Genomic DNA, 11,844 nt, shown 5'->3' on the forward strand with positions numbered 1-11,844 from the left:
AACAACCAAATGACAAAATCAGACAAACATCACTGGCACGGCTATCAAACACCAGAGCAAAGGCACAAGACGGGGATAATTGGAGAATCTTTAACACAATAGGCTTCAACAGTCGTGACGCCACTTCCCTCGTAATGACGCATAGTAACTTAGTAACTGGTTCTAAACTATCGGAACAATGGCGGAAGCCCTTATGAAATACTTCTCCAACGAGCATAAAAGTGTATCCAGAGGAGAAAAACATTATAAATCTGATCATGTTTTGACTTTTATTCATTCTGATCACATGACATGTGAAAAATTTCTAGCCAGCATGAAGAATAAAAAAGTACCGATTTTCTTTGTTTAGAACCAGCTACTCGTTGCTTGGCGGATGTGACATCAGACTATAGAATCCAATTCAAAGAGAAACGACCGAAGCTGCGAGGTCAGACAACATCGAAACCGGAAGGCTTGAAGTCTATAAGTCTAAGACAGAAAACTGTGACATCGATAAGTTGTTGAATTACACGATCTTATAATTAGATTAAGTTGGCGTGGTCTGAGTGTGTGAACTAGTGTTGTGGGCAAGCCGTAGAAATGAGCTCTGAGTAGTGTAAAGAATGACTATGCGCAAAACAATTGAAGGCTGGTTTTCCAAAACTAGTTTAGTCGATTTTCCTACTTTTTGAGATTTTCCATCCATGAGATAAATTGAAATGTAAACTTAATTTTAAGCATCAACCGCTGCTGACACAAGTATTTCCTTAGATTTGTGTGAATTTGAAGTTTAAATATGATAAAATAATTAATAGACCGAATGAGAGATTTCAGGGGAAATAATCCTTAATATCTCAAAATGGTAAAAACTGAGTTAGGGATTTTTGGAAAACTACTCTTCAATTAGTCTAAGAAGTCCAGTGTGTGTTTAATAATTAAGCTATTACGGGAAAGCCGTAGAAATTTGCAAAGAGTGTCTAATTGGTGTTCTTAACAAATAAAATGGTCATCGTTTCATTTAGTTCCTTTTCTATTTTTTTCTTTACTTTATTTTCCTTTCTTTTTCTCTCGGGCTTGAGAATTTTTGAAAAGTTGAGGACCGTCTTGGTAGATCAATATTTGTCAGAATATAGCAACATAAATATACTAAAAGATTCTAGCATTAATATGGCGCAATATCCACTAAACGTACTCAAAGCGCTTTACAATGGGCCCTTAGCCAAAAGCAACACTTAACATGAAGGACGAGACATGACGCCTGTTAGGCGCTATTACAATTATCTTTTTTTTTACAGAGACAACGATGTTAACAGCCAGGTACTTATTTTACACCTGAGAACGTCGAGAGAATGTGAGTAAAGAGCCTTTTCCAAGATATATAATCACTGTGATCTCTTAACGACCAAGCATCAAATTTCAGTCCACGATTTTTAATGTCTTTTATTTATGTTCCCGTGGCTATTATGTGGTCTTGAGGTATGATAACTATGCGCCGCTCAGAGCGGGTATCGAACCCTGGACCTACCTATCCGAAAGCGAGTGTCATACCACAACAAGACCGCATAGTCGCAGTAACATGAATAAAAGAAATTAAAAATCGTAGACTGAAATAATTTGACGCTTGATCGTTAAGAGATCATAATAATTATAAATCGAAGTCTCATTATTAGAACGACACGAGCGGGTGATTTTGAATCAGATTTCTTCAGAGCAGTAATAAATAAATTAAATGTGTTTTTTTACGCTACAGAATAGTTATTTAAAAAAGCACTTTTCACTCTTACTTTCTTTTGTATTAAAATCAATTTAACAGGGTCCTGTTTTGTTCCTTTTCAATGCTTTTGAGGAACTATTTGTCGTATTGTATCAATGAAAAAAAAAATGTTATTATAAGTTTATATCCCACGAATGCTGCCGTCACTTCGGTATTCACGGCAAAGAAATTATTATGCTTGCAAACCTCCGAACTCGAAGAACCATTTCCCCCTCTTGGTCAGGAAACTTTTTTTTAAATCTTCGATCGCTTAACCTTGACCCCTGACATGTCGAAAAGACTCAAATCTGAGATTTCAAAGAAGTCTTTGCTCGGAGATTTTCTGGCAGCTTTTGGCTTGTTTTAATCGATCGATTTTTGAGTTTTAAAAAGGCGGGACGAAAATGAAAGAAATTTAGTTTGTAAGATACTTAAGCTTTGAGCAAGAACTTGAGCTTTTGTAAAGAGCAATATCCATTAAACGTGCTCAAAGTGATTCGACCAACAACAACACATAACATTTAGAACGGGACATGACGCCTGTTAGGCATTGCACTTTCTTTCCGACAGAGACAACGCTGTTTTATACTTGAGTACGGTGGGAGAATGTGAGTAAAGAAACTTTTCCAAGGACTCAACTATGCGTGTTTCCAGGTAAGAAGATATAACGAGGTTTTTTCCTACACGTGGTTAATGTATGTAATCTTACAAACCAAATTTCTTTCATTTTAGTCCCGACTTTTTTAAATCTCAATACGTCGTCGATCGAATAAAAAAAAAGCCCCAAACACTTAACATTCGGTAGCAATAGTAACCCCCCCCCCCCCTTCCGCCCCCCCCCCCCGCCTTCTTTACGCTTTTAATTCAGTCTCATAATCGCTCGTTAATTTTGTCATAAATCCAATGTCATTGCTATCATAATTTTTGTACAAAAAAATATTTCAAAGAAGAGACCTCGGATTAAACACGTCAAATTATGATCCAATTCAATTTCTTTATAATTCTATTTCGTTTTATTAGTTCGATTACTATCTAGATATACACGTACAAATGGTTGAATGAATGGCGCATGGCGTATTATTCAACGTCCATATATGTGACCCAACGTCTCAAAGCGGTATTATGTCGGGATAGACCAGATGCTAAAAAGTCAAATTAAAGTGAAACTGGACAAAAATATAAATTACTGGTATTTAGGAACCTGAAATATGATATTCATTCTCCTCAATAAAATTTATAAACTGAACGCAAGTCTAATATTTCTGGCTAAAAATTTAATTTTCAGCATCTTAGTCATCCCGACTTAATACCGTTTTGAGGCAATGGGGTCACATATTAGCAGGTCTGATAGCCGAACGCAATTGTGGGCTTGATTTAACAGTGTTGCAATGGTAAATATTTTGCGTTGGTTTGAGAGTATTTCCATTACATCAATGAGCCCATAACAAATGGGCTTATCAGATCTGCAAATGGGTTCACGTAGGTATTATTCCATATATAATAGTATGATATTTATGATGTCTTACAGACATGTTACAACTTAAATTGAATACTAGGACGCATTGATACTGTATTCTTTTAACGCCGTGGCGTACAACATTAAACTAAATAAAGTGGACCGACGTGTACTTATTTGCAGGTCTGGTAACCCAAATTATTACGGACTCATTGTTATAATGGAAATACTCTCAACCCAACGCTATTGTCCATGACAACAAGATAAAAACAAGCCCTTAATTACATTCGGTTATCAGACCTGCAAATATGTTCACGTTGAATGTGACCAATCACCTCAAATCGGTATTATGTCAGACCTCGCGAAGTCTCAGGTTTGAGAGTTTTGCCAAAATGAGGGTCGTTTAAATCGATCGATATTTGAAGGACGAGTTTTCTGGCCAAAATTTTAAATACCTGTGTACTTCCAGATTACGGCAGTTTCACTTGTTAACCTTCTCCTTACCATCCATTTTCCGGATTTTCCCCAAAACTGCACACCTAACAGTAAAGTTCTTGCGATACATAATTTCTTTAGCAAAACAAGCTCTACAACACACTGTTCATTTTCTTTAAATTGTATGAGGTACAAGAGAAATTTGAATAAGAACAATGTTGGTGTACCTCATACAATTTAAAGAAAATGAACAGTGTGTTGTAGAGCTTGTTTTGCTAAAGAAATTATGTATCGCAAGAACTTTACTGTTAGGTGTGCAGTTTTGGGGAAAATCCGGAAAATGGATGGTAAGGAGAAGGTTAACAAGTGAAACTGCCGTAACGAATGTGACGATTTTCCTGTAGTTGATAAGAAGAGGGTTAACTACAGTTCAATGTCTACAAAACTCTACTGTGTTTTCTACTTCCGTCACATAATTTAATTTCTCATTAATCTGTTACCATTAATGGTGATTTATTGATGTCTTACCGTAAGTTTCTACTTTACTACACTAAAATGTATTCATGCGGTGTTCTAAATTATTAAGGCCGCGGTTTGCAATATTTTGTAGGTCATAATTTAATATGGTTCCAACAGGCCAAACAAATGTCATAAGATATAATTGTCATTCATTTTATCCTAGTTGCAGATTTTAAAAAACGCTTCCTCGGAACAGCTTACAAATAAATTCGAAAGTCTTACATAGAAATAAAAATGAAAATAGGAATTTACTCCTGACTCACGTTCTCTCATCGTACTCAGGCGTGGTGTTCTAAAGAATGAATGGAATATAAAATAAGCAAATTGACGCGAGATGTCAAAAGATATTTCCGTAATATTTTTATCCGATTCAACTATCTAGATAATCGCTCGTTAATCCACTATAAATCAGAAGTCGCTCCTATCATTTTGTACTACAATATCTCAAATAAAAGATTTGGATTAAGTGCGCCAATTAAAACCCAATATTTCACTACAACTACAATTAATCTTCCGCTCTCTTTTACGGTTTTCATACAAATAGCTGAATGAAATAGGTACTGCAAGTTGGTGTTCCAAATATATCTTAGTGATTTATGAAGGGTTTTTATAAAATATATATTATTTTATTACCATTACAAATCGCTATTTATTATCAATGCTGAATACAGTCAGCGCTTTGAATCCCGATATTGTTGGTTACAACAGGTTACGTGCGGCTATGTGGTCTAGTGGTATGACACTCGCCTTGGATCGGAAGGTCTTGGGTTCGTGCCTGGCTCGGCGCATAGTTGAGTCCTTGGAAAAGGCTCCTTACTCACGTTCTCTCATCGTACTAAGGTGTAAAATGAGTACCTAGCCGTTAACATCGTTGTCTCAGGCGATATTACAATAATTTTTTCCGACAGCTTCTATATAGAGAAATATCCACTAAACGTGCTCAAATCTCTTTACAAGGGGTTCCTGATCAACAGCAACACGTAAAACATGTTAGGCGATATTATAATAATTTTTTTCCGACAAACATGTTTTACGTGTTGCTGTTGGTGAGGGACCCCTTGTAAAGAGATTTGAGCATGTTTAGTGGATATTTCGCTCTATAAAAGCTCAAGTTTTGGGTTTTTTTAAACAGGTTAACGAATGTTATGTCTGGGATTAATTTTGTCGAAATTGCTGACAAAAATTACTTCGTCAGGGCGGCGTATAAAAAAAAAATTATTAATTTAATGACCGTCTCGTAGGGTAAATTATTCCTTCTATGCCTTCAAAAGCAGAGAGCGGTGGGGACTGCCTGAAGTCTGAAGCCTGGGATCGTAAAAATACTAAGCAAAAGGTGAAGATGGAAAGGGTTGGGATGGGAACGGCAGCACACCTTCGGCACTCTTTATCCTCCCATGACCACTTGCAGGAAACTCGTCACATCGTTATGATAAAATCAACATTTTTCTCATTGTGGCCTACATAAAAAAGATAATTAAAAAAGAATTAAAAATGAGCTTTTATATAGTGCAATATCCACAAAAAGTGCTGAAAGCGGTTTACAAATGGTTCCTGGCCAACAGCAACACGTATCATGTAGAACGAGACATGACGCCTGTTAGGCGATATTACAATTTTTTTTCCGATAGAGACAGCGCTGTTTACGGCCTGGTATACCTTTTAAACCTGAGAGAATATGAGTAGAAAGCCTTTTCCAAGGACTCAACTATGCGCCGAGCGAGATACGAACCCAGGACCTTCCGATCCAAAAACGATACCACAAGACCATATAGCCGAACAGACAATTCCGACTGGTATTTTCCATACTGACTTCTTCAAGCTGTGTTTAAATTACAATGAGTAGATCAAAGCCATTACACCAAATTAATGAGATATACAATTGGGCACCCCCTGATTACACAGCCTTGAAGCGAAATGGACACGGCCATATTAACTCATAACGACAAAATGCCTATTTCATATTTTGCCTTGCTTTATTATTGATTTTACTTACTTGATTTGTTGATGAAAATATTATATTCTTGTATGAGTTATATTGGATATTGCCTAAAAATAAACTTTTTGAAACATATTTGTTTGTTAAGAAACAAAATACTTCATATATTTATAGATTAGGATGATAAGATGAACTTTTATATAGAGTATTATCCACTAAATACGGATACCACGCTTTTACCACCTCAGTGCGATGAGGAAATCAGATTGCGTCACCCAGAGCGAGGCTCGAATCTGGAGCCTATAAGAACGAGGGCGAGTGTCATAATTTAATACGTTCAGTGGGTATCTTATAAATGCTCAAGGAAAAGGGAAAAAGTAAAGAATTAGAGACTTGATATCATCAGGGAAAAGGAAAAAGTAAAGAATTAGAGACTTGATATCATCAGGGAAAAGGAAAAAAGTAAAGAATTAGAGACTTGATATCATCAGGGAAAAGGAAAAAAGTAAAGAATTAGAGACTTGATATCATCAGGGAAAAGGAAAAAAAGTAAAGAATTAGAGACTTGATATCATCAGGGAAAAGGAAAAAAGTAAAGAATTAGAGACTTGATATCATCGGGGAAAAGGAAAAAAGTAAAGAATTAGAGACTTGATAATTCATGGAAAAGGGAAAAAAGGAAAGAATTAGAGACTTGATATCATCAGGGAAAAGGAAAAAAGTAAAGAATTAGAGACTTGATATCATCAGGGAAAAGGAAAAAAGTAAAGAATTAGAGACTTGATATCTTCATGGAAAAGGGAAAAAAGGAAAGAATTAGAGACTTGATATCATCAGGGAAAAGGAAAAAAGTAAAGAATTAGAGACTTGATATCTTCATGGAAAAGGGAAAAAAGGAAAGAATTAGAGACTTGATATCATCAGGGAAAAGGAAAAAGTAAAGAATTAGAGACTTGATATCTTCATGGAAAAGGGAAAAAAGGAAAGAATTAGAGACTTGATATCATCAGGGAAAAGGAAAAAAGTAAAGAATTAGAGACTTGATATCTTCAGGGAAAAGGAAAAAAGTAAAGAATTAGAGACTTGATATCAAAAAATTATTTCCCCAAATTTGAATTAACATTGATTAACCCTGATATAATTGCTATTAGTTTTTGAGATGATAGCATGATTAATACAGCGGATATCTGATAAATAATGTCTTGGTCAACTCTCTCCTTACCGATCATTTTCAGTACTTTCCAAAAAATGGCGGGTTTACCCAGCAGAGAAATGGATTTTATTTTTCACGGAACAAAAAATATTCTCTCTACAAAACAACGTTATGTTCTTATTAATTAAACAAGGAACATTGCAATGTACAAAATAAATCTGAATAAGAAAAAAATGTATATTGTGTAGTAACAAATGTGACGATTTTGATGTAGGTGGTAAGGAGAGGGTTAATCTTTAACTTTCTTATTGTGTTGATAGGAGAAAAGTAAACAAACTTCAACACTGTTTGGCTGTAATTATGATGAATATAAAGGCTACGGGGGTTTTTATAAGATACAAAAGAGACAAATGGTGTCAATCCAATCTAACTAGAGACGATATGGGCGTAAGAAAACACGATTGTATCAATGTGTTTTATGTGCTTCTTCTTCTTCTTCTTCTTCTTCTTCTTCTTCTTCTTCTTCTTCTTCTTCTTCTTCTTCTACTACTACTACTACTACTACTACTACTACTACTACTACTACAACTACTACTACTACTACTACTACTACTACTACTACTACTACTACTGCTGCTGCTGCTGCTGCTACTACTACTACTACTACTACTACTACTACTACTACTACTACTACTACTACTACTACTACTATCTCGTCATCGTTGAATAAAAGACATCTTCTAAAACATTTAAATGATATTTCTTTTTAAAATGAATCTGATTTTTAGTGAAAATGTTACGCTTTATAATCTGACGTCACAATTTATTATTGTAAACTTCATATCACTACGCGTTACTATTTAGGGAGAGGGGTGGAATAATATTATTAATTATCTTACCATTTGTTTTGTTTTCTTTCTATATTTTTTTCCCATATCTTTGATTTACACTCAAAACTGTTTGTCAAAAATTAATTTATTCATTGGGGTGTCTATTAGAGTCACTGATTAGAGCGTTGGAACATTTATAGAAGCAACGAAATTGACGTCACTCAGCTCTTTGTTATAGGTTTTAGACAGTCATATTGGTTTTTAATTCTCATTAAATTATATCAATCAGACAATATACGTTAAAGATTACAAATTGTTTTGTGTTTTGGTACGTGCGGCTATGTGGTCTAGTGGTATGACACTCACTTTCGGATCGGAAGGTCCTGGGTTCGAGCCTCGCTCGGCGCATAGCTGGTCCTTGGAAAAGGCTCTTTACCCACATTCTCTCATCGTACTCAGGTGTAAAATGAGGACCTGGTCGTTAACAGTGTTATCTATGTCGGATAAAAGTTGTAAAATCGCCTAACACGCGCCGTGTCTCGTTCTATATGTTACGTGTTGCTGTTGATCAGGGACCGCTTGTAAAGCGCTTTGAGCACGTTTAGTGGATGTTGAGCTATATTAAAGCTCGTTATGTCTGGCTGGGGATGTAGTGAGTATTGTACCTAAACCCATATTATCAATATCACATTTTTACAATTAAGTTATGTGAGCAGCTCATAAACACACCAGGAATATAAAGTCAGCATCATTTAATTGAACTTTAATCGAGATATTTTATAGCGCAATATCCACTTGATGTGCTCAAAGCGCTTTACAAGGGGTCCCAGGCCAACAGCAACACTTAACATATAGGACGGGACATGACGCCTGTTGGGCGATATTACAAATTTTTTTACGGACTAGACAGCGCTGTTAACGGCCAGGTACTCATTTTACAACTGAGTGCGGTGAGAAAGAAGAATTTTAAAAGAATTAAATGACAATATACAAGAAAACATCACATTCAATACCGTACTTATCGTTAATTGTAACCAATATCAGTATTAATTGTAAATTATCCAGAGCACACTTGAATGAAGAAGACATATGTAATCCTCTATAAACTTCCACAACTCTAACAACACAACACGAACACAAGAACCAATCACCAATAATAATTACCCAATCGGATTAGTGAATGAAACAGCAACTAACACAGACAAGAAACACACACACATACTGGGTATGTACAGTATGTCTAGCTATCGTCAACGACGAAAGCGGTTTTGATAAACGACTGCGACGAAAGTGTTTCACGTTCTGTGTGACTTGCGGTGACCAAAACAAGAAAGGGTGGCAGAGGACTTATTATATTCGTCTCACCTCACTTGGCAGTCCATTGCTGCTATTAAACTCTCTCTCACTCTCTCTCTCTCTCTCTCTCTCTCTCTCTCTCTCTCTCTCTCTCTCTCTCTCTCTCTCTTCTCTCTCTCTCCTCTCTCTCTCCTCTCTCTCTCCTCTCTCTCTCTGTCCTCTCTCTCTCTCTCTCTCTCTCTCTCTCTCTCTCTCTCTCTCTCTCTCTCTCTCTCTCTCTCTTTCTCTGTGTTTGTGTGTGTGTTTGTGTGAGTATAAGATTCTCTCTCTCACATATATATATATATATATATATATATATATATATATATATATATATATATATATATATGTAGACATGTATCTTCCCATTATATATTTGGCAAATTGGATTTTTTGTAACACTAAAGCTCCGAAACCACAGAATCAATCGTCAGCAAGTTTTGCACGGTGTTTACAATTGATATGAAGATGGTTTGCGTGTATTGTGGAGATTGGTTAGACATGGTGGTGATCTTATCGAAAAATCAAATTTGTCTCGTCAAATCCCATCGAAACCAGACGCCATCAATTTTAGCACGTGAGTTGGTTCGGTTAGCGAGTATGACAATGAGGTGGGAGTACTTGCATTAAATCGATACCTGTTAGTGGTTCCTCTCATTATTTTGAAAACAATCCATTTCTTAAAATTTATATGAACCATTTAGTGCTTAGGCCACTGGGACCCCCCCCCCCCCGCCCCCCCACCTTTGGGAGTTTATGCCACTATGTTTTTCAAATAATAGAACTTATTGGCCATACAAATTCCACTGTTACCGTAAAAATAAGTGTCATTTAAGAGAGTTATGGCCCTTTGAAAAAAGTGAGTTGTGTCCCCTTGCAAAAAAAGAGACAACATTTCTTTCAAAGGCTCTGGAGACTACAATATTAATTCAAATGTATGCAAATTGGGTATCAAACTGAAGGAAATTGAATATACTATCAAACTATGTGCACAAGCTTTCAATTTGTAAATATTATATAGATTCACAGAAAGTTGAAACAATTTGTCAGTAATCTCATGAAGTGTCATATCTAAACTTATGGGCTATTTCAGTGTTTTACACAAAAATTATTTTACATATGGCCAAAAACAGCATGTTCATTAAAAATGTAGCACTGAAGAAAGCTATGGCCCAAGCCTCAACAACAACCTTCATATTTCTACGTCACAGGAAAAACTAAAAGTGTACGCAACCCTTAAATTTTTCTCCACTTTGTGGGATGCCAAATTCATCATAATTTTCATTCTTTTTAAAAATGGTATTGATGTCCAGTTGTCACATTTAAAAGTAAGTTGAAGGTGTGGTAAAAACAATAGATATATCATGAAAAAAGACTAATTTGTTCACAACCCAAGTGAAGCATCATTACCGAAGACTTTTGAACGAAATCGCATTGTTATATTAAGAAGAATAATTGATACTCAAAAGGGATTCTTGATTCAAGATGCAGTAAGTACATAAAAACAATATCCTTATGTGTTTTGCAAACATGCTTTACTCCTTAACAGTTTGCACTGCTCACCAATTTATTACATATCCTCATCATCAGTAGCAAAATCATCTTCGTCCTCTGAAGTGTCGTCAAGGAAATCACTGTCAAAGCTATCACTACCATCCTCGGCATATGCATCTTCGTCAGTACTGGTGCAGCTTTCTTCATACACAATTTCCTGCAACTCATCTGGAATGAAAGCATCTTTGAACCACTGTACTTCCAAGTCAGTTGCAGAATTTCTCTGCCAACCGTTATCCTCTGGTTTTAGAATGCTAGGATTCTGGCACACTGCATTCCTCCAAATGAGAGTTTGAAAGTTGGCTCTTGATATGTGCAGTGACAATACTTGACTACAAGGAGGCATCTGACACAGATCAATTCCACCACTGCATGAACATTGGAAAAGAATTTTACGATAAGTGAGCAAAATATATAGATAAGATATTAAATGCAGAAAAATGCATCTCCAAATACATAGACGTGGCTGGGGTCAAAGGGTATTCCAACCAATCGAAAACTGTACATAGATGTATTAACAAAATATAAGATAAATAACATAGTATTGGGTAATTGTTCATAAATGAAAGTAGTGATGAAAATGAATAAATATGAACAAATAACAAAGCGATACGAAGATGCTAGAAGTTGTAGACTTAATCAATAGTAATAAACAAAAGAAGTCGAGTGGTTAGGGCATTGCACTGTGACATGGAGGTCCCGGGACGAGCCCCGCTTCAGGCACTTTCGTTTTGTTTGTTTTTTCTTCGGGTAAGTTTATTAAGCCCTAATTTACTCATTTGGACAACATGGGTGATTCCTGTTGACATCAGACTTCTTGTTTGATGAATTATCTATATTCCTTGGTGAAATGCCTAGGCGACGATATCTTATAAGGTCTTGGCGGAAGGA

At 35.9% G+C, this 11,844-nt stretch overlaps 1 protein-coding gene across 1 annotated transcript in view; it reads right to left on the minus strand.

Annotated features, from left to right (window-relative positions):
- LOC144978706 (uncharacterized) overlaps positions 1–9,369 on the minus strand; it is a 66,870-nt gene extending 57,501 nt beyond the window's left edge. Inside the window, exon 1 of the mRNA XM_078925126.1 lies at positions 9,226–9,369. The gene's annotated coding sequence lies outside the window, so the exon portion shown is untranslated. The remainder of the gene's footprint in view (positions 1–9,225) is intronic.
- Positions 9,370–11,844: the final 2,475 nt, after the last annotated feature.

Source organism: Berghia stephanieae, chromosome 8, assembly GCF_034508935.2.
Source record: "Berghia stephanieae isolate SIO BIC M18660-M18661 chromosome 8, UCSD_Bste_1.3, whole genome shotgun sequence".
NCBI lineage: Eukaryota > Metazoa > Mollusca > Gastropoda > Nudibranchia > Aeolidiidae > Berghia > Berghia stephanieae.